Genomic DNA, 24,804 nt, shown 5'->3' on the forward strand with positions numbered 1-24,804 from the left:
TTGAGTGTTGAACTGTTTTGGAAACCCCTTGACGTCATTATTTCCTGTAAGCCATTGTGCCCATTAGGTTATGTAAGGCTTAAATACAGTGAATAGTTTGGCAATTTTCTGTGTTTCGTAATAACATTTTACGAGCATTAAAATTTTGGGAAAGGTTACATCTCATATTTGCAGATTGTTTGATGTTAGAAACTTGTCGATGACTGATGTTAAATCAGCTGATGTACATTTAAATTGAACAAGTTACATGTCAATATGTTGTTACCAGTACCTTGCATGAATTTTCTTGCGTAATAAATTAAATTTTATATTCTATCCTCAATTTGTTGTTCAGCCTTCCATTCCAGCAGCCCCTGTATCCTGCTCTCAACCATGTCAGTAATATACTGGTGTGCAAATCTTAAGAACGAAAGTTACTTTTGCATGATGTGTCACTCTCAACTAACACAACACGATCAAACTTGAGTGTAAGTGTATAGGAGTAACTGAAATAAATACGCAGAAATATAAAAAGAATGCCCATGTTCATTCAGTGACCATGGGTACACTGAAGACATCGTGATTTATGACTGTCGCTTGGTCATTGCGAAGGTGGAACATAGTTCTTAATAGGGTATATGATAGCCACGGACATCTTTGAATGCTCTGTGACGTACTCCCACGCTGGCCACGAGGTTGGTAAGGAGTTCTTGTGGTTGGGCGTTCAATCTCTCCTCCAGCACATCTCACGACTACTGGATAGCAACTAGCGTATGTGTACGTCGTGCAATAGGACTTCCCAGTCCACCTCACACGTGCCTTACGTAATTTAAGTAGGGGCACGGGTAGGTCAGTCCCTTCGCCGAATATCCTCTCGTTCCAAGAGCACCCCCACCTGCGCTTTTCGATGCCGTCACCCAGTGTCATTCACAGAACTACAGTCAAGGCTGAATGTACCCCAGAAAAGACTCACAGTGGAGAGAAGTACAGAGTCACAACAACGTTGATGTGAGGGTACCTTGTTGGGAGGTGACAATGTCAGTACGATAATGAAACAGTATAGCTCTCCTCACCACAGCAACTGAGCCAGTAAAATAATTATTTTCGTCATTTTCCCGTTGAATTACGTTTTCCCACCTCTCACCATATGAGGGTAGGTCCAGAATCGCTAATCGGACTGAATCTGCTCTCATCCGAGAAGAACACACCACGCCCACCTCATTGGTCCTGTCTCTGTGCTCTTGGCAACATCGCAAATAGTGCCACCGACATTCGGCTGTCCTCGGAACACAACGTACTGGATATCGAGCAAAGAGAAGTGAGCCATGCTGGCCCTGGCTTATGCGTTGGCTTAAACCTTGACTGTTACTCTGCGTTTTGTTTCCCGCACTCTTCCTCTTTATACGTGCGGCAGCAGCGGTGTTTATCGATATTCACACCTTGTACCATCTTTGGTCTGGCGCTTACAGTTTCTGGCTAGCCGGTGTGCGGCAGTTGGTCGTTTGGTGTGGATCAGTTGGGAAATCGGCGCGCGGCGCAGTGGGCCGGGTCCGCTGGCGGTCTCTACGCAGTGTCGGAGTGTCGGAGTGTGTGGAAGCTGTTCCGATTGCTACGGGATTCGTGGCTCACCGACCCAGGACATTAAAATTGAGTGGTGATTTAATTAACGAAGCCAGACTGTGCACATTGTGCCGCTGGTTTTGATGGTTGGCTGTTGGGGGTATTCTCGTGAGCAACAGCGAGTGTTCGAGTTGGCGAAAGTTTGGCCACCATCCGGTGGAGTTTAACTGTATTTTAGTTATTTAAAGTCCAAGTGCACCAGTGGAAATTTCTGCCTTATGGCACTTAGCATTCCGGTTACCTGTCCTGGCCGCTGACGTAAAATACAGGCAGTGTCCTCTCCTCACTGTGTTGTCGCTGTCCAACACGTGTGTGCAGTTTTGACAGCTTATGCGTACTTGGTTGTTGGCGGCTACGCCTTTTACGTTTTGGTTTTGGAGTTCCTTGTGCATTGGTCAGGTGGAAAGCCAGTCGTCTTGTTGGTGGGTCCGTTGACTGTCTCTTGGTTGAGTTACCGGCGGGTCGGATATAGTTGTGCCGACTACCTGTCTCCCCTTAGCGAACGTTAATATTTCAAGCGGAGACCGACCCCGCAAACTTCTGAGCACTGCTGACTGTACTGCCTCTCTTATTGGTGTTTGATTGTGTATTTTAATGTCTTATAGCCGATGGTTTGAATTTGTATGCTTTTAGTTGTATTTTAAATAGTGGGTCTTCAGCCACTTTAAAATTGAAAGTTCCTTACTTGTCAAGTCTTGCATTGTTAGGGCTTTCAGTTAATTTAAAAAAAAATTTTTTGGATAAAGCCTTTGGCCTTCTGCTTTTTGAAAATTTATTGTAGTTGTGTTTTTCAATAATGAGCCTTCAGCCACTTTAAAATTTAAATTCCATACTTGTTAAATGTTGGATTGTTTGGGCTTCAGTCTGTGTAAAATATTGTTTGAAGGTAAAGCTTTGGGCCTTCTGCCTACTAAAAATTATTTTAGTTGTTTCAAGTAATAGGCCTTCAACCGTTTTTAAATCAAAGTTTTTTTTTTGTCTTTCAAGTATCAGATTGTGTGGGGCCTTCAGCCTAATTGAAGATTATGCCTTCTGCCTTGTGTGTGTTTCTTTAATTTTACCTGCAGTATTAAATCATGGGCCTTCAGCCATCTTTAAATTGAACTTGTTTGCTTTTCGAGTGTTAGATTTGTTGGGCCTTCAGCCAAGCTGCTGAACTTATGTGAGGCCTTCTGCCTTCTAAATATTCTGTTTTGAGTTTGAATTTTAAGTTAATGGCTTTCAGCTGTTTCCAAATTTAAGTGGTTGTGCCCTTATGGCATCAGGTAGTGTGGCCTATTCAGCCGATAATTAAGTTCAAAAACTTTTGCTATATTGTTAGGACAACTAAATAAAGTTATGTGTTTGGGTGTAACTGACAGCCCCGTTTTGGTCCCTTTCCCCAATTCCAGCTACCTGTACTGTCCGGCAGATTTAAGCAGGGCGTTTCAAGGCGATCACCATGCCGTCGCAGTGCCACTGTGAAGCGTGAGACGGTACGCCTTGCAGTCAAATGTCCTATGAAAGCGTGGCGTCTTGAACCTCCTCCATGGGCAACGAATCCCTCTTCTTCACAGTGGATGCACAAAAGAATCCGATCTCCCCAGAAAGAGTAGCTTACTTGCAGGAAATGGACAGGGACTGCGGGTAGATGGCACCTGGTGCAGTTGTCGGTCGGCCAAGAGGCGTGCCGAGATCGTCAGCGCGGTTCCGATGACGCGCGGCGCGGCGCAGCAGGTTATCACACCTGGGTAGTAGGCGCGCGACTTCTAGAATGTAGTGGTCGCCTCACGGTGCCTCTAGCGATCGAGCTCTCTGTCCGACAAGGTTGCCCACTTTATATGATACAGTGTGCTTTGGCATTAGAGCCCCTACTCCAGGTGCTTCGCCAACGCCTGGTGGGCCTGACATTGCATGGGCACCGCTTCCGTTGTACAGCCTATGCTGACGATCTAGTCCTCTACCTCCGCAATAAAGACGATGTTCACACGGCTCTGACTTGGGTGGTGACGTATGGGGAGGCATCGGGCAGTTCTCTTAACATTTCCAAGTCGAAGGTTCTGCTCGTTGGTGAGGGTCTCCGCTGTTTGGGCACTAATTTTATGAATGACCTCCGTCGTTCAGCGGTAACTAACAGTCGACGTCTCCTCCAAACGATCAGGGCAGGCCTTGTGGATCACCGGCTTAGATCCCTCGACACTGTACAGCGTCTGCAATACGTGAATGTTTGCCACGCCTCATGCATCCCCCATGTGGCACAAGTGTTCCCGTTTCCGATTACCCTCACACATCGTGTGTTGATGGCGATGGGATCCTTTGTCTGTACCGGGATGTTATTTAACGTTCAACATTCCTCCCTTGCCCTTCTGTGGAAGCGTGGTGGAGTGGGCTTATTCCATGATCCAGACAGGGTTAAGACCCTTTTTGTTAGCTCCCAACTGAAAGTATGGCGTCGCTGTCCGACGATCCTGACTGGACTGCTTTTGCATGAACACGCGCCAGTCCCAATGTCAGCCCTGGTCATGTTATCAGACATTCCACCTCCCTTTTATCATTTTCGGCACTTATTTCTTGAATTAATTTACATCATGCTTTCCTGATCCCTTCCCCGTATACTTCAGGCAAAGACTGTACATGACACATTACAAATGTGTCGAACCCTCAACCCGACTGAAACCATATTTCCCCAGATCATATGACGTTGTGGGTGGAATGCGTTGCATGGTGGTTACCTCGACACCAGCGTTCAGTCCACCTGCTATATCACCGTCAATGGCAAACAGGTCAACCATTCTCGTCTGCACCGCATTCGCCTCGCTGACACACCACACTGTGTTCACTGTGATGTGGAGGACACAGATGCTCTTCGATTCTCATGTGGTCAGTCGTCTGACGTCTGGAGGCTCGCGCAGCGTATCTTGGCTTTCCTTACCCGACAGACACCTGCTCAGATTACTTTCCTGGAACTTTTATTCCCAGATGTGATCCATTACCCCTCAACAGAAACTAACGCTGTGAATTGGATACGCCGTCATACGGTCCGCTACCTTTCTGGCCCCGATGAGATATCAGAACTAGGTTATTGGAAGTACCTTAATGATCGACACTGTGAACTTGTTCGCTACCCCAGATACAAGCAGTTCTTTTCCAGTTTTATGCGAAACGCCTTTTATGACCCGCCTTCCAGCTGGAACGTCCAGGTCATGAGATGCTGATGGTTTTTTTACCGACATGATGTTCTGAATGCACTACAGACGGAATCTCAACTAAAATTTCGAGAATACACGTTTGGATCTTCCGTCAATCGGAAGGCGCTAGCGACTGTTGGATTTCTGCTGCATAGACTACTATAACACAAAAAATTAGAAAAAAAACATAAAAATAAATAAATAAAATAAAAAGATATACATACAAAAAACGCTATAAAACACAAAAATGCAATAAAATAAACTAAAAAAATTCCGTAGAGAATTACTTTCATTTTCATGGCTACTCTCTATGTTCTTCCTAACTCTTGTAATAGTAGGTTAGTTGTTTTGGGACAGGCGTAGATTAAAAAAAAAGAAGTAAGCAGGATAATTCGGGTTCGAATCCTGGTCCGACACAAATTTTCACTCATCGCTGCTGAACACGCTTAAAGTCCCGATGTGCCTTATATCACTAATTCCTTTCCTTTCCTTTCCTTTCGTCCCCCTCCACCTTCAATTTATGTATAACCTGTTAAATGAGGTAGCAATTGCACCCGCTGTTTGATGTGGGAAAACAAATTTTAAATTTCAAAATGAAATTATCGTAATATGAAGAGAATGTTAAGCAGAAGAAGTAACTAAGGTACTAATCACAGCAGCTGAAGAAGTGGGTGGTTTGTGCAAGGCTCTAAATCAACCAAAGAATCTGACAAATAAAATAAAAGTTTCATGGAGAAAAGAAGAAAAATGGAAGATGAAAGTAGATACAGCCTGAGTAAGAACTCATATGTGGAATTTTGCAAGGCTCTGAGAAAAGCCACAAAAGAAGACAGCAACAAGTATGAAGAAGTTACATTAAAAGCCAGTGTTGAAAATAAATCTTCTCTTCAGATGACCAAGGAAGCTCATGATTGGAAAGAATTAGTTAATAACGTTAGACACAGTCTAATGGCGCATTATAGGTAAGAAAGAAATGCTCGAATACATGGCACAGTAAAGTCAATGATGCTAACTTAATCCAGGACAAAGTAGATGCTTCACTTTCCCAAATCCCAGAAATACTCCCCTCAGAAGTGAAACATGCTATATAAAATATGAAAATTAGACTGCTCCATGCAGTACAGTACTTACCATTGAAAAATGTGTAACACAATGTGTCTCCATATGTCGAAAACAATATTCAAAACATCTGGGAAAAGCAATGTCTAAACTGAATAGGAAAACAAAGATCCAAGTTCTGTATAAAGAGTCTGAATAACCTTAAATGTGCTGATGATACAGTTCTATTTGGAAATAATGCTGAAGAATATCAGATACTGGCTAGCAAACTTCAATTAGTCTGTCCGAAGATTGTCTAAAAACGAACTATGATAGAACCCAGACCGTGATGAATGAATAGACCTCGGAGGGAAATATATCTATTGAACGAAAGCAACTGCAAAGGGTCATAAAATTATCCATCTGGATCGTCTTGTAAATGTTAAAGGAAACTGGAAAAGGTCACAAAATACAGCTATCTGGGTCGTCTTATAAATGTAAAAGGAGACCTAAAACCACAAACTTGTCGACGTATGAAATTGGTCTGGCAGACTTATGGAAGACACTTTTTAGTTTTGAACCCTAAGATGTCAGCTGACCCAAAGAAAATAACTTTTGGCCAATGCAGTCCTCACGCAATAACTTAATGACTGTGAGACACGGACATTAAATGAGTTCATTGTTAGGAAACTAGCAGTACCCCAAAGAGAAATGGAATGACAATGTTGTGGAACACAAAACGAACAACAAAGTTCTTTGACATAATGCAAAGAGTGAATATCTTTAAATGCCTGTGGGCTGGTCATGTCGCTCAAAGAAATGATAAGAAATGGTCAAAACGTAGTCTTGGCAGCGATGGTGAGTCAATTGGACTTGCCATGAGCAAAAAATTTTTCTATAATCTATTTAGTTACTAAGTCTACAGTCACAGAGTATATACATTACTGGTAAGTGCAGAATATATTAAGAAATGAAATAGAGTGCACACGCACTAGGTTCAGAACATATTAAGAAATGACAAAATGTATACACAATGAGTACAAAATATATTAACAAATGACATAAAGTGCACACACACAGTAAATATCTTTAGTATATTAAGGACTACTGATCATATTAACAAATGAAATGAAGTGCACACGCACTGTATAAGTCTTTAGCATTTTTTACAAAAACTGAATACATTAACAAATGAAATAAAGTGCACACACACTGTAAAAGTCTTTAGAATATTTAGGACAACTGATCATATTAAAAAATGAAATGAAGTGCACACGCACTGTATAAGTCTTTAGCATTCTTTTACAAGAATTTAAACGCACTGTAGAAGTCTTTACCATTTTACAAGAACTAGGAAAGGAATGGGAAGGATAGCATCATGGTTGTAGCACACTGGGTTGCACGTAGCTGTGCTGAAAGTCCATATCTTTCTACAGAAGCACAACACCAAGTGAGACAATCTGAAGTTCTCTTCCCTGAAGTGTTTATCAGTGTAGCCAAGACACTGAAATGTTGTATTAATATTCAATGTTATCATTTTGGTAGTACATTAGGTACACCAAACAGTAGGACCATAATAACATCTCCATCGTTCAAGGTGGTGGACAGCTTGATATGTCAGCACCACACACTTGTAGAATTCATACTCTTACATCAACGTAGAGTTATTGCAAAAACCAAATATAGTGCTCCATGATCATGAGAATGGAAAGGACATACGGATATTGCAGTAATTGCTGGTAATTAGGTCAGAAGGTGAAGGATACACTAAGTCTTACGCTAGTCATCACAGAATTACACTAGTGTATCAACCGATTTGAATAATTATTGGCATTCATTGGCTGGTTACTAAACATTTCTATGTATGTATGGAGTATTACAGAACATTATTCATAAGTCATCTTATTACAGTAATCATTGGCATCATAAGTCGTCTCTTTAGAGTAATTATTGGAACTCATTGACCAGTTACAAAAAATTTTTATGCATTGTTCAGAAGTCATCATTCAAAACAAGAGTTAATTATTGGCATAGAATTTATGCATAAGTCATCTAATTATAGTAGTTATTGGCATAGCATTTATAGAGTATAACAAAATATTATTTACAGAAATTATTGGCATAGCATTTATGCATAAGTCATCACATTAAAGTAATCACTGGCATCATAAGTCATCTCATTACAGTAATTATTAGAGAACATTATTCATAAGTCATCTAATTACAGTAATTAATGGTGTAGCATATTCATAACTCATCTCATTACTGCAATTATTGGCATTCATTGGCCAGTGACAAGGCATTTATTATGCATTATTCAGAAGTCATTATTCAAAACAAGAGTTATTGCATGTAGCATCAAATTGTTAGTGTTTATATATGATATCACGCAAGTGACGTAAGACATATTTAAAATGTAAGATATTGGAACTAGTATTCAAGGTGTTTAGTCCAATAATACATAGACATAATGGATTCAGTAGATCAGAGAAATTTGCATTATATTTAGGACTAGAAATATATCTTAAACTGGTAGCATTATTTAGTTGTATACTAGTAATAGTTGGGACTGGTAATAATTTTTTTTTTTTTTGTGCTAGCAATGCACTGCGTTGGGATCAACAGTCAACTGATGGGACATGAAAATATTTGCTTTTGACTTATTGCAGGAAATAAGGATTAATAACGTCATTCATCATGAGTCAGCTGCAGCAAGGTTATCAAACAAGTAGAGTATATGTGATCACATTCATGAATGATACACAACTGGGTAAAGAAAATGCAAGTACTAGAACAGGTTTAATAATTAAATGCTTATAGCATATTAATATCATGAAAAGCCTCTCCTGGAAAAAAAATACAAAATGAATAATTGCCCTGAAATAAAAAATGTATATTATGCTGAAAAGTAGTAAACTTCGAATTAACAGGTAATGAAACGTATACTCAATATGTATGTACTCTAGCTGTCTTTCCCAAAACATTCAGTCATTATACTATGCGACATAAGACACACTGTGAAAAAGAACTGCCACAAATACTTAAATTACTACATAGCATTTCTTAACTAATACAAAATATATAAACCTCATCATTATCATAATCTGCAAAGAAAAACTTCATTATTGGTATTACCATATTATTCATATAACTATTCATCATCATTTATTATCATCTGCAAAAAATAGACACTTCACTATGCATATTCATATTACCATTTACTTCATGCAACTATTCATTCTACATCTCCATCTACATTTATACTTCGCAAGCCACCCAACGGTGTGTGGCGGAGGGCACTTTGCGTGCCACTGTCATTACCTCCCTTTCCTGTTCCAGTCGCGTATGGTTCGCGGGAAGAACGACTGTCTGAAAGCCTCTGTGCGCGCTCTAATCTCTCTAATTTTACATTCGTGATCTCCTCGGGAGGTATAAGTAGGGGGAAGCAATATATTCGATACCTCATCCAGAAACGCAGTCTCTCGAAGCCTGGCGAGCAAGCTACACCGCGATGCAGAGCGCCTCTCTTGCAGAGTCTGCCACTTGAGTTTGTTAAACATCTCCGTAACGCTATCACGCTTACCAATTAACCCTGTGACGAAACGCGCCGCTCTTCTTTGGGTCTTTTCTATCTCCTCCGTCAACCCGATCTGGTACGGATCCCACACTGATGAGCAATACTCAAGTATAGGTCGAACGAGTGTTTTTTAAGCCACCTCCTTTGTTGATGGACTACATTTTCTAAGGACTCTCCCAATGAATCTCAACCTGGTACCCGCCTTACCAACAATTAATTTTATATGATCATTCCACTTCAAATCGTTCCGCACGCATACTCCCAGATATTTTACAGAAGTAACTGCTACCAGTGTTTGTTCCGCTATCATATAATCATACAATAAAGGATCCTTCTTTCTATGTATTCGCAATACATTACATTTGTCTATGTTAAGGGTCAGTTGCCACTCCCTGCACCAAGTGCCTATCCGCTGCAGATCTTCCTGCATTTCGCTACAATTTTCTAATGCTGCAACTTCTCTGTATACTACAGCATCATCCGCGAAAAGCGGCATGGAACTTACGACACTATCTACTAGGTCATTTATATATATTGTGAAAAGCAATGGTCCCAAAACACTCCCCTGTGGCACGCCAGAGGTTACTTTAACGTCTGTAGACGTCTCTCCGTTGATAACAACATGCTGTGTTCTGTTTGCTAAAATCTCTTCAATCCAGCCACACAGCTGGTCTGATATTCCGTAGGCTCTTACTTAGTTTATCAGGCGACAGTGCGGAACTGTATCGAACGCCTTCCGGAAGTCAAGAAAAATAGCATCTACCTGGGAGCCTGCACCTAATATTTTCTGGGTCTCATGAACAAATAAAGCGAGTTGGGTGTGACACGAACGCTGTTTCCGCAATCCATGTTGATTCCTACATAGTAGATCCTGAGTGTCCAAAAACGACATGATACTCGAGCAAAAAACATGTTCTAAAATTCTACAACAGATCGACGTCAGAGATATAGGTCTATAGTTTTGCGCATCTGCTCGCTGAGCCTTCTTGAAGACTGGGACTACCTGTGCTCTTTTCCAATCATTTGGAACCTTCAGTTCCTCTAGAGATTTGCGGTACACGGCTGTTAGAAGGGGGGCAAGTTCTTTCGCGTACTCTGTATAGAATCGAATTGGTATCCCGTCAGGTCCAGTGGACTTTCCTCTGTTGAGTGATTCCAGTTGCTTTTCTATTCCTTGGACACTTATTTCGATGTCAGACATTTTTTCGTTTGTGCGAGGATTTAGAGAAGGAACTGCAGTGCGGTCTTCCTCTGTGAAACAGCTTTGGAAAAAGGTGTTTAGTATTTCAGCTTTACGCTTGTCATCCTCTGTTTCAATGCCATCATCATCCCGGAGCGTCTTGACATGCTGTTTCGAGCCACTTACTGATTTAACGTAAGACCAGAACTTCCTAGGATTTTCTGTCAAGTCGGTACACAGATTTTTACTTTCGAATTCACTGAACGCTTCACGCATAGCCCTCCTTACGCTAACTTTGACATCGTTTAGCTTCTGTTTGTCTGAGAGGTTTTGGCTGCGTTTAAACTTGAAGTGAAGCTCTCTTTCCTTTCGCAGTAGTTTCCTAACTTTGTTGTTGTACCACGGTGGGTTTTTCCCGTCCCTCACAGTTTTACTTGGCACGTACCTGTCTAAAACGCATTTTACGATTGCCTTGAACTTTTTCCATAAACACTCAACATTGTCAGTGTCGGAACAGAAATTTTCGTTTTGATCTGTTAGGTAGTCTGAAATCTGCCTTCTATTACTCTTGCTAAGTAGATAAACCTTCCTCCCCTTTTTTATATTCCTATTAACTTCCATATTCATGGATGCTGCAACGGCCTTATGATCACTGATTCCCTGTTCTGCACTTACAGAGTCGAAAAGTTCGGGTCTGTTTGTTATCAGTCGGTCCAAGATGTTATCTCCACGAGTCGGTTCTCTGTTTAATTGCTCGAGGTAGTTTTCGGATAGTGCACTCAGTATAATGTCACTCGATGCTCCGTCCCTACCACCCGTCCTAAACATCCGAGTGTCCCAGTCTATATCTGGTAAATTGAGAAATTTCCACCTAAGACTATAACATGCTGAGAAAATTTATGTGAAATGTATTCCAAATTTTCTCTCAGTTGTTCTGCCACTAATGCTGCTGAGTCGGGGGGTCGGTAAAACGAGCCAATTATTAACCTAGCTCGGTTGTTGAGTGTAACCTCGACCCATAATAATTCACAGGAACTATCCACTTCTACTTCACTACAGGATAAACTACTACTAACAGCGACGAACACTCCACCACCGGTTGCATGCAATCTATCCTTTCTAAACACCGTCTGTACCTTTGTAAAAATTTCGGCAGAATTTATCTCTGGCTTCAGCCAGCTTTCTGTACCTATAACGATTTCAGCTTCGGTGCTTTCTATCAGCGCTTGAAGTTCCGGTACTTTACCAACGCAGCTTCGACAGTTTACAATTACAATACCGATTGCTGCTTGGTCCCCGCATGTCCTGACTTTGCCCCGCACTCGTTGAGGCTGTTGCCCTTTCTGTACTTGCCCGAGGCCATCTAATCTAAAAAAACCGCCCAGCCCACGCCACACAACCCCTGCTACCCGTGTAACCGCTTGTTGCGTGTAGTGGACTCCTGACCTATCCAGCGGAACCCGAAACCCCACCACCCTATGGCGCAAGTCGAGGAATCTGCAGCCCACACGGTCGCAGAACCGTCTCAGCCTCTGATTCAGACCCTCCACTCGGCTCTGTACCAAAGGTCCGCAGTCAGTCCTGTCGACGATGCTGCAGATGGTGAGCTCTGCTTTCATCCCGCTAGCGAGACTGGCAGTCTTCACCAAATCAGATAGCCGCCGGAAGCCAGAGAGGATTTCCTCCGATCCATAGCGACACACATCATTGGTGCCGACATGAGCGACTACCTGGAGATGGGTGCACCCTGTACCCTTCATGGCATCCGGAAGGACCCTTTCCACATCTGGAATGACTCCCCACGGTATGCACACGGAGTGCACTTTGGTTTTCTTCCCCTCCCTTGCTGCCATATCCCTAAGGGGCCCCATTACGCGCCTGACGTTGGAGCTCCCAACTACCAGTAAGCCCACCCTCTGCGACCGCCCGGATCTAGCAGACTGAGGGGCAACGTCTGGAACAGGACAAGCAGCCATGTCAGGCCGAAGATCAGTATCAGCCTGAGACAGAGCCTGAAACCGGTTCGTCAAACAAACTGGAGAGGCCTTCCGTTCAGCCCTGCGGAATGTCTTTCGCCCCCTGCCACACCTTGAGACGACCTCCCACTCTACCACAGGTGAGAGATCAGCCTCAATGCGGGCAGTATTCCGGGCAACCACAGTCGTAGTCCGATCGGGGGATGCGTGGGACGAGCTGGCCGTCCCCGACAAACCCCCATCCAGACCCCCACAGTGATGTGACCGAAGCCAATACTGCCTGAAGCTGGGAGCGAAGGGATGCCAACTCAGCCTGCATCCGAACACAGCAGTTGAAGTCCCTATCCATGCTAAAAACTGTTGTGCAAAGAACGTCTGAACTAATCTACAGAGAGCGCAAACAAATCGACACAAAATTTAAACGGTTATTAAAATACAAGGTTGCCTAGTAAATGCAGCAATGCTGCCAATTGTGCACTGCTGACACACTGCTCGGCGGCGGAAGGAGACTACGCGATTTTACACTATTCAGGTACTAAAACGCGATGCTACAACTCTCAAATACTATAATACGCCCGAAATTTATGAATTAAACAATGCAAGTACCAAAAACACGCAAAGAAATTAAGAATTAAACTATGTAACAAATGAGTGAGCTAGGAGTATACGACTTGCTGCTGCAGCTGCTTATCCAACGGCGGCAGGGAGCACACTGACTGTGACCAACCGACACTGGCCGTTCAAAACAAAAACAGAAGACAGACGACTACGCGAATTTACACTACTCAGGTACTAAAACGCGATGCTACAACTCTCAAATACTATAATACGCCCGAAATTTATGAATTAAACAATGCAACTACCAAAAACACGAAAAGAAATTAAGAATTAAACTATGAGTGAGCTAGGAGTATACGACTTGCTGCTGCAGCTGCTTATTCAACGGCGGCAGGGAGCACATTATCATTCATTACTTCATATAGTATAAAGTTTCTTACTTCTAGCATACTTCATCACTAAAATTAACATGTGTAGTTCTATCTGACAGCCTGCAATAATCGCCTCGTATTCTGAAAGAAAAATAATTAGTCAAGACTGCTATCACACGATGTGTATAGTATATTCTTGTTAATGCTTGTTAATTCTGATCCATTTACTCATCATGAGAAGTTATTGCCTTTTCTTTCGTTCATTACGAAGGTGAAATTCCCATTTCATAGTAAACCACTGTTGTTTGTTTAATTTACTTCCTTTACACGTCATTGCTTTCTGAAAATGATGAATATGGATTAATATCTTGCATTTAAATCATATACCCATTAAAGAAAAATTTGTTTCTAGTGATACAACTAAGCAAACAGCATAGCATGACAGAAAACGTAATAGGTCAAAAACATAGACAGTTTTCAAGCGCAAAAAATGTACACACAGTATCATAATGCAGTAGCAAAAAATGTAGAATAGTCAAAATATTGAGGTATCGTAAGGTAAAAATGTCAAAGCCAACTGGTGTCTATTACATCTTAAAGGTTTCATAGTGCATACAGAGAAAATTCTACTTTCGATAGGAAAACAATCATACATACACAAAAAAAAGGAAAATGTGCATGGTCTGATGTGTAACGACAAGAAAAGCGACCTGCTAACCTTACCTTGCCGGGCACTTGTTAAGAAAAAATACTATCATCATCAGTAAGTCGTCACATAGATAAAATTGCATAAGTGGTCATATAAATATCAGGAAATGGTATTACTGTGTGATAAATCATAAAGTATGTTCATTCAATAAAAGGTTTAATATTGGAGACATGGTGATTGCCCTTGCTTTTTCTGGTTCTCAAAGTTTCGAAGTGCACTACTTTATGGTGAGGAATGCTTCGTATTCTGTATGGACCTGCGTATAGAAGCTCAAATTTACTGCATCTACTCTTTCCTCTGTTGGATAAATAGTGCGTACGTACTAATATCTTCTGTCCTACGTGAAAGTCACGCCGTGTACAAACCTGTTTCTGATGTCGTCTCCGGCGCTCTGCGGCACGTTTGATGTTGTTGAGCGCAATGTTAATTATTTCATGGTGACGTAGTCGACGAGATGTAGGAAAAGATACTAATTCTTTAAATTTGTTGCGTGGTTCAACATTTTTCCATATAACAGTCGGAGATAGCATAGTAGATTCATTTGGTATGGAGTTAATTACATCCTGGAATGAGAGTATGTGTATATCCCAATCAATATGTTTTTTATCGCAATATATTCTACATAGTTCACCAATTTCTTTCATCAACCGTTCAGAAGGGTTCGAAGAAGCGTGATACCTGGATATATAGATCGCATAAATGTTTCTAGCTCGTAACATACGTGACCACATCGCAGATCGAAATTGTGGTCCATTGTCAGAAATTACTTTCAATACATGCCCTACATGAAATAGAAAATGTTTTACAAATGCTTTCGAAACAGATTTAGCAGTAGCTCTGCGTAACGGAGTGAAGGTAACAAATTTCGAAGTGAGTTCAACAGCGACAAAGATGTAGCAAAAAAAAATGGTTCAAATGGCTCTGAGCACTATGGGACTCAACTGCTGAGGTCATTAGTCCCCTAGAACTTAGAACTAGTTAAACCTAACTAACCTAAGGACATCACAAACATCCATGCCCGAGGCAGGATTCGAACCTGCGACCGTAGCGGTCTTGCGGTTCCAGACTGCAGCGCCTTTAACCGCACGGCCACTTCGGCCGGCTGTAGCAAAAACCTCTATGAGTTCTGGGAATTGGACCAAAAATGTCTACAGCGGCCATGTGTCTTAATTTAACGGGTACAATGGGATGTAACGGAGGAATATGTGAAGTCGTGTCTGATTTAGCTTTCTGGCAGATTTTACATGACGTTAAAACTCGTCGAATACGTTTTTCCATGTTGGCAAAATAACCGTTCTGTCTCAGTACAAGAAAACATTTTCTGGCTCCGAAATGTGCGTAACTTAAATGAGTATACCAAATTAATTTGTTAACAAGTTCGTCAGGAATACATAATAACCAGTTATTGCTGTCAGGGTGAGAGTGGCGAAACAGAATATTATTGCGTACAGTATAATGGTTTCTAATGGTAACGTTATTCCTATCTTGTCAGGGGTGTCTAATTTCTTTCCATATTTTGTCTTTGCTCTGCTCTAGTGCTATGTCTCGTAATGACGATGAAATGAAATTTTCAAATGCAACTTGTTGAATATACATGACGCTGAAATTTGCTTGGCAGAAGTTGGTTGCGATGTCTTGCTGAGAGAACGGGATAGTGCGTCTGCTACAATATTTTGTATTCCGGGAATGTGAACAACTGTAAAATTAAATTCCTGTAAATAAAATTTCCATGTGCTTCATCTGTCATGTGTAAATTTAGCGGAAAGTAAAAACTGTATAGCTCTATGGTCTGTGTAAACGGTAGTATGTCTTCCATAAAGAAAATGCCTAAATCTGGTAAATGCCCATGCAACACATAATGTTTCAAGTTCTGTGACAGAATAATTACGTTCAGCAGGTGACAGAATGCGACTTGCAAAGGCGATGTTTTAAGTACTGAAGTACCGTCTTCTTCAATTTTCTGAAAATTGTGTACGCCTAAAGCGGTGTTAGAATTGTCGGTGGCAATGGAAAAATTTCTAGTAAGATCTGGGTGTGATAAAAGAGGTGCATTCAATAACGCTTGTTTCAGATTAACAAACTCAGAATGTGCTTGGCTATCCCACTACCAAATAGCGTTTTTACCCGTCATCTGGCATAATCTAGGGGTGTCTAAAGCAGTGTAATGAATAAATTTGCGGAAAAAATTAATTAATCCCAAAAAGCTGCGTAGTTGTTTCTTTGTCGTTGGAACAGTAATGTCACGTAAAGCCTGAAGTTTTTCCGGGTCAGGCGCAATGCCTCCTGCTGAAATTACATGTCCAAGGAATTTTATAGAAGTTTGGCCAAAGTGCGATTTGCTCAGATTAACTGTAAGTCCTTGTGCACGAAACGTTTGCAACAGTTGTTGAAGAATCAAATTGTGTTCAGACCAGTTAGCTTCTGCGATAAGGATCTCGTCTACATATGTTGTGATTCTGTCTTTCAGTTCTGTCGGAAGTATAGTATTCAAACCGCGAATAAATGCTGCTGAAGAAAGAGTTAAACCGAACGGTAATTTGCAAAACTGGTAACAGTCACCAAAACAGAGAAATGCTGTGTACTTTCTGCAGTTCAAATGAGCTGAATTTGCCAAAATCCCGATTTCAAATCTAATGTGGAATAGACAGCAGTACCATGAAATTTCTGTAGAAGTTCTTCTAGTGTTTGAGGGCAATCTGTTTCATTAATAATAATGTCATTGATATGATGCGAATCAAGTACGAGCCGAAGTGAGCCTTTCTTTTTCTTAACAATATGGAGCGGGTTTATGTACGGACTAACTGCCGGTTCAGTAATTCCTTGGTCAAGCATAGCTTGCAATTCTTCCTTAAGTTGTTCTCTGTGAATATATGGAATGGGATAATGTTTGGCTTTAAACGTGCCGTGCTGTTTAATTTGAAATCCATACATAAAACCGGACATAGTACCAGGGAAGTTGTCAAAAACTGGAGCTTGCTGTAAAAGAATTTTGCGTAGCTCTGTACGTTCGTCGTCTGTATCAGAAATCATTTGCATAACGTCATAGTCGGCTTCGTCTGGTGTACTGTAGTTGTGAACACACGTATCTGTGAACAATGTGGAATGACAGTTTATGTTACGTGATGCAGAAACGACCTCTGTCCGATTAACTGTTTGCCCTTCTGCAGACAAAGAGTGCTGAAATTCTAATGCCAGTTGTACATTCCCATCCTTTAACATTAAATAGGAATTTTGAAAGTCAATAATTGCGTCGTGTTGTACCAGAAAATTCGTACCCAAAATAACGTCTGTTGTCAATAAGGGAACAATCCAAAAATTTGAGTGGAACGTATGACCTGCAATACAAAACGATAAGTGTGTCTGTAATTTTACATCTACTCCTTTACCAGATACTGCTCCTTTTACTTTAGTTTTGCTTAATGGTAACGTAGGATAGGTATTCTCTTTGTTACATTCGTTGAATGTTTCTTCATTTATAGCTGACATAGGTGATCCAGAATCGATTACTGCTGAAAATGTGTATGATCCAATCTTTACTTCAATGACAGGGTGGGAAATGGTTTTTTGAATACCTGGTTTTTCATGCAAAAGTGTGTCTCGATGTCGTCAAAAGTAATAACATTTTCGTGAACAAGAGTCTGTGTATCAAAAGTATTGCTTACGCTGCTGGAAGGTTCAGTCTGTACTGTATCTAGTCAAATTCTATCTGACGTGCTGTTATTTGCAGGAAGATGCTGTGGCATTTCGACTATTTGTACTGTCCTGTTACTTCGTCCTGACGTATTAGGTTCGGGATGATACCTACTGTCTGGTTCATTCATGATAATCTGTTGTTGTGGTTGATTCTGCTGCTGGTAAGATCGACTTTTACGCTGAAAATTGTGCTCATTACTTTTACGTCTGTCATGATAGTCATTGCTATACGGCGCGTTGCGATAGGAATTTAAAGGATGTGTCTTCTGCACGTAGTGATTTCCTTGTTGCTGTACATTACTGACGCTACACGTGTAGGCGGCGAAACATTAAAGCTTGGTTGACCTTGCAGACTACATTGTTGGTTAGGTATGTTAACCGGCTGGTTTTGATGCTGTTGTGGGGAAAAGCCTCTATTGTTGCCAAAATGTGTTTGCTGTTGCTGATAATTTTGATAATACTGATAATTAAAATTTTGTCTGTTATTAAAATTCTGGTGGTTGTCAGTCCTGGAGCGTCTATCACCTTTGCTATTGGAGTAGCGTGGTTGAACGTAATGACTACAAGTTTGTTGGCCTTGCTTATGATATGAAAAATTTTTGTTTATGAAAGAATAGTCTGATTGCTGAACTTCCAAAAGCTGTAAGAGATCTCTAAATGCCGAAATATTTTCTTTCTGCTGTCCTGTTAAAAGTGATACTCTTAACGATCGTGGTAATTTAGAAATACACAGTTGGATAAGTGCAGATTCACTGTATGGCTCACTTAAGTACTGGTTTTGTTGGACCATGTGTTCAAAAAACTGCGTGACAGTGGGAAAATTTGAGTTCTCATAATTCGGTAAACTAATTAATTGATCCTTGATTCGGCGCTGTGTCGTCTTCGACCAGTACGCTGACAGAAAAGCATTCTGAAATTCTTCTACCGAGTTGCATTGTCTCGCGATCGGTCTCATACGAGTTGCCGGTTCGCCTTCCAAGAAACTGCAAATAAATTCAAGTTTGTGTTTGACGGGCCAAGTTGGTGGAAAAGCAAAGCTAAATTGTTGTATCCAATCCAAGGGGTGAATCTGTGTTCTGTCATTTTTAAATACTTTATGTTTCCTAACGGATAGAGAATGTTTGTAATCAAAATTTTCGTCTCTGAATGTCTGAACAGGTTCAGGATTGTATGCTAATCTGTTTGTCTGTGACTGTTCGGAATCTAAGTCACGTACTCTCTGTAAATGACCTAAATTATATTGGCTGTGTGAGTGTGAGAAATGTTCGGAGAGTGGCGTATGCTGTGTCGTGTTACAGGCTGAGACATTTCTCATCTCTGTCATCTCTTCCTGTAAAGACCACACTTTTCTACGCAGTGTATTATTAGACGAACGTATCTCACTGATTGTTTGCTGTAAATTTTGGAATTCGGGTGTTTGATTGAAAGAAATTGGTGACGTATCGTCTGATTTGGTATCATTGTTATTTTCGATAACGTCAATACGACTGGCCAATTCATCAAATTTTTCAGTCAGTGCTTTCACCTGATCGTCATTTTTAGTGTCACAAACATTGATTTGTTTTTGGATTTTACGGGTGGTTTTGTTCAATTTCTTAACGTCTGCTTTAATGGCATTGGGATCCTGTATTAATTCCAATTGTTCAAGTCTGCTGGTCACTGTCTGAAAGTCTACTGTGTGTGTGTCTGTTTTTGTTTTAAGATCAGAGATTTCATCATGCAGTTCGGTGTTCAACTGTTTGATAGTATTGATTTCGTCTGATACTGCAGCAATGTTGTTGTCTACGTATGTTTTTGCTTTCGTAAAGAATTTACGCTTATCTTCCTGTCTCTGTGCAGTAATTGTTTCCATGACTTGTTTCTTTACTTTGTTCTGTTCCTGTATAAATTTACGGTAACGCGTTTCACTGTTTTGTAGGTAGTGATTAAAACGTTCGTCAATTTGGCTGTTTTTTGTTCAAATTTCGTGTCTACTTTCGCATTCAGTGTGCGTGAAAGTTCTGCTGACATTAACTTAAACTCGTCGCGTAACTGTGTTGCGTTTTCAGAACATTGTTTAGCAACTGCACTAATTTCATCTCTAAGCAATTTTGTTCTGGCTGCATGTGTATTACATACACTCCTGGAAATGGAAAAAAGAACACATTGACACCGGTGTGTCAGACCCACCATACTTGCTCCGGACACTGCGAGAGGGCTGTACAAGCAATGATCACACGCACGGCACAGCGGACACACCAGGAACCGCGGTGTTGGCCGTCGAATGGCGCTAGCTGCGCAGCATTTGTGCACCGCCGCCGTCAGTGTCAGCCAGTTTGCCGTGGCATACGGAGCTCCATCGCAGTATTTAACACTGGTAGCATGCCGCGACAGCGTGGACGTGAACCGTATGTGCAGTTGACGGACTTTGAGCGAGGGCGTATAGTGGGCATGCGGGAGGCCGGGTGGACGTACCGCCGAATTGCTCAACACGTGGGGCGTGAGGTCTCCACAGTACATCGATGTTGTCGCCAGTGGTCGGCGGAAGTTGCACGTGCCCGTCGACCTGGGACCGGACCGCAGTGACGCACGGATGCACGCCAAGACCGTAGGATCGTACGCAGTGCCGTAGGGGACCGCACCGCCACTTCCCAGCAAATTAGGGACACTGTTGCTCCTGCGGTATCGGCGAGGACCATTCGCAACCGTCTCCATGAAGCTGGGCTACGGTCCCGCACACCGTTAGGCCGTCTTCCTCTCATGCCCCAACATCGTGCAGCCCGCCTCCAGTGGTGTCGCGACAGGCGTGAATGGAGGGACGAATGGAGACGTGTCGTCTTCAGCGATGAGAGTCGCTTCTGCCTTGGTGCCAATGATGGTCGTATGCGTGTTTGGCGCCGTGCAGGTGAGCGCCACAATCAGGACTGCATACGACTGAGGCACACAGGGCCAACACCCGGCATCATGGTGTGGGGAGCGATCTCCTACACTGGCCGTACACCACTGGTGATCGTCGAGGGGACACTGAATAGTGCACGGTACATCCAAACCGTCATCGAACCCATCGTTCTACCATTCCTAGACTGGCAAGGGAACTTGCTGTTCCAACAGGACAATGCACGTCCGCATGTATCCCGTGCCACCCAACGTGCTCTAGAAGGTGTAAGTCAACTACCCTGGCCAGCAAGATCTCCGGATCTGTCCCCCATTGAGCATGTTTGGGACTGGATGAAGCGTCGTCTCACGCGGTCTGCACGTCCAGCACGAACGCTGGTCCAACTGAGGCGCCAGGTGGAAATGGCATGGCAAGCCGTCCCACAGGACTACATCCAGCATCTCTACGATCGTCTCCCTGGGAGAATAGCAGCCTGCATTGCTGCGAAAGGTGGATATACACTGTACTAGTGCCGACATTGTGCATGCTCTGTTGCCTGTGTCTATGTGCCTGTGGTTCTGTCAGTGTGATCATGTGATGTATCTGACCCCAGGAATGTGTCAATAAAGTTTCCCCTTCCTGGGACAATGAATTCACGGTGTTCTTATTTCAATTTCCAGGAGTGTATTTCTTGTGCAACGGATCTAATTTCTTCACTACTGTTCCTAGCACTGGCCTTAATTTCCTCATTTAACTGTTTTTTAGTTTCGTTAAATTGCTCGGCAACGGCTGTAATCTGTTCTGTAAGCTGTTCAGTAGAGGTGTCAAGTTTTTCATTAATTTGTTTGAGATTTTCTTTAAGTTGTTTGTAATTATTGTCTTGTTTTTCATTCGACTGTTTGAGATTGTTGTCTAGTTTTTCGTTAAGTTGTTTGTATTTGTTGTCTTGTTTTTCATTGAATTGTAGCAATAATGCTACAACTTGATCCATGCCAAAATTACCGACTCTATTCTCTGTACTGTGTGATGGTGTATCTGCATTTGTCACGTTTTGTGAAATCATTTGGTCATTGTCTGATTCACGAAAAGGTTTGCTAATTGGACGTGCACTGTGGGTCACTACACCGGAACCAAATAAATCTGACGTATTCTGACTACATTGTTCATCTTCGCGAGAAAAATTTATCTGTTCACTACGCAAATTTTGCAGATCAGGTGTGTCAAACTGGGCAGCATTCATTGTATCGGAACATGCCGCGTCATCAATTGCTAAATTTACTGTGGACATAAATGAATTTTTTTGCACATATTTAGGATTTAAATCAATACTAGTGATCAGCACGCACTGATTATCTGTAATTAGAAGATTATCACTATTATACTGAGTGTCGCTAATATTATCTGTCAAATTGTTCGAGTCAGCTTTCTCACTCATTGCACATCGTGATGTACTGTTAGCAGTTTTTCGCGGCATTTTCACAAATCAAAATTAAGCACAAAATCAAACAAAGGCAAAGCAAAATTGGAACAAATACAATTACAACAAAGAGCAGTAAATTGCCGATGATCTGTGAAAGAAAGAGTGACAAGTTAGTAAATGCGTTGCGCCAGATGCAAACTACATTTAAAATTAGGTAAATAAGAGCAGATATATAACTGACTACTACTCAGAAATTCACAAAGAAAACACGATGCTGCCAGGGTCGCCAAGTGTAACCTCCCCACAAAATAATTTCCGTAACCTAACAATAATACAATGTGACTAATCTCTCAATAAAAAATTGTCGCTCACTTATAACGTTTCAATAATGACTGTGAATTTAAACTGGTAAATTTTGGACGTCAGTAGTGCTGCGTCATGGCCCTGAAAATTCATTATGAATAAATTGAAAAAATCTTACCTCAATTAGGTCGCCGGATAACGCGTATATATCTGCTCCTATAAGAAATTTTTCTGGCGCTGCTCAGTGCAATGCTGGCCGATAGATTTGTCATGTATAAAAAGAAACAACTGATTTTTCTTTTCAAAAATCGGGATGACCAAGGATTGGAGAAATTAGTAAATTCTTTAAATTGAAATGAATTATTGTCAAAAGTTACTTTTTATGAGAAAGATTGTTATTAAGAGATTTTTTAAAACATTTACATGGGGCTTGATATAACAATACTACATATGCGCGAGGCTGCTTTTACCTTATACTACAACGCTCAGGCTCCGCCATCGCTCCACCACGACCGGCCCAGCCAACACGATACACCAGACTGCTTGCTAGCAACTACTTACTCCTACTGCTACGCAGTTCCTACTGCAGTCAACACTGCTCTTTGGTCTCAGATTCTCTTATAGCTTACATATCGCAGGTAGCGCGTGAGCAATCCATCGAAATTACATCTGCTCGAGTGAACAAATTCCTTAATCATGGACCTCTTAAAGTGTTATCCATATATTTATTTTCTCTCTGACTGCACGAGAGCAAAAGCATTTCTTACCACTTCACCTGGCTTTCTGCAACCTCACATGTCAATCACTTCAATTTTCGTTCCTTCTGTACAATGTTGTGGTCTCAGGAATTTCTCTCTTAAGTTATACGGTCTATATTTCATACTAGCATACTCTTTCTAGCGAGGTACGGTCTCTTCACCTATATTAGTCTGCTTCTTATATCCTCCTTGCTTCGCGTTATTTTGCTTCTAAGCTACGTCAATGGCTCCACTTCAGCTACTACCAGCTCCTCAATTTTGAATTAATCACTCACCTTACTTCTGCTGCATTTCATTACTTTAGTTTACTCTCAATCCATATTCAGTCAAATCAACCTATCGATCCTGAAAACTGTGTGTTCAATACTAATATCATTCGTTTTCGTTTCCATCCTTAGCACCTTCAACCCACGCCATCCTGCACCAACAGTATGCTCTGTCCGAGAAGACCACTGGAAGACCAACGGTACCGAACGACCGCCGTTTCGTCCTCAGCCGATAGGGGTCATTGGATGTCGATTGGAGGGGCATGAGGTCAGCATACCGCTCTCCCGACCGTTTTCAGTTTTCGTGACAAGATCCGCTACTTTTCAGTCCAGTAGCTCCTCAACTGGCTTAACAAAGGCCGGGTGCACCCCGTTTGCCACCAGGGCTCTGCAGACCAAGGCGGTCACCCATTTAAGAGCTCGTCAAGCCCGACAGCGTGTACTTCGGTGATCTGGCGGGGACCAGTGTAATCACTGCGACAACGCCGCTGGTGTACATTAACATTAGGCAGTAGTTACAATTAAACTTCCGCTACTTGAGCCAGTGTAAATGGAAAACTATTTACCATATGGGTACATAGCTTCACAGGAAAGATGTTCATACTGCGTTGCTGGATTTGTGTTGTTAGTAACGCTAGTGTCATAGATTACCGTCACCCGCCGGTTCTGGTACAGTGACGTAGGGATGGAGAAACATTCATCAGTGCGCATTATATTTGGAAACAGCCAACATCGGTCTGAAAAAGATGAGCAGGACTTTACTCGTAAAGCTTCCTTATGCAGACAACAGCAATAGTGCCACTGCCCTTTGCGAGTATCGACTCAATAAAAGAATACGGAGAGGTTTTCCTTCCGCATTGGGGTTGAGGGACGTGATTCGGAAGCTGGAATGACTGGCGATTTGAGAACTGCTTCTGGAAGAGGCTGACTGCCAACTGCCCCTCAAGTTGATTAAGAAGTTGCTGTTGCCGCGGCTGACAATACTGGACACAATGTGTCATCTTCAATCAGGGCACGTTCTGTCAAGACTGCTGAACATTCCATGGTCCACCAATAGAAAATTGCTCCAAACAATCGCGAAATGGCATCTCTCGTGCGGTTCCAGGCCATCGTTGATGCGGATAGTCATCACATTGAGTAACGTTTGTAATCTGGAACGGAAACATGGTGAGCAGCTAACAAATGTTAATCTTACGTGTGGAAATTAAAATGTGCTTCTTTCAATGGTTTATTCGTTATTTCTCTTCTGCATTGCTTGGAAATGTTTCCACAAAAGTATCATTGTCCTACGATCACTCCTCTTTAATTGGGATCCTTTCACGTAGATAAAGTTTA

Source organism: Schistocerca cancellata, chromosome 6 (assembly GCF_023864275.1).
Source record: "Schistocerca cancellata isolate TAMUIC-IGC-003103 chromosome 6, iqSchCanc2.1, whole genome shotgun sequence".
In the NCBI taxonomy this organism is placed as follows: Eukaryota; Metazoa; Arthropoda; class Insecta; order Orthoptera; family Acrididae; genus Schistocerca; species Schistocerca cancellata.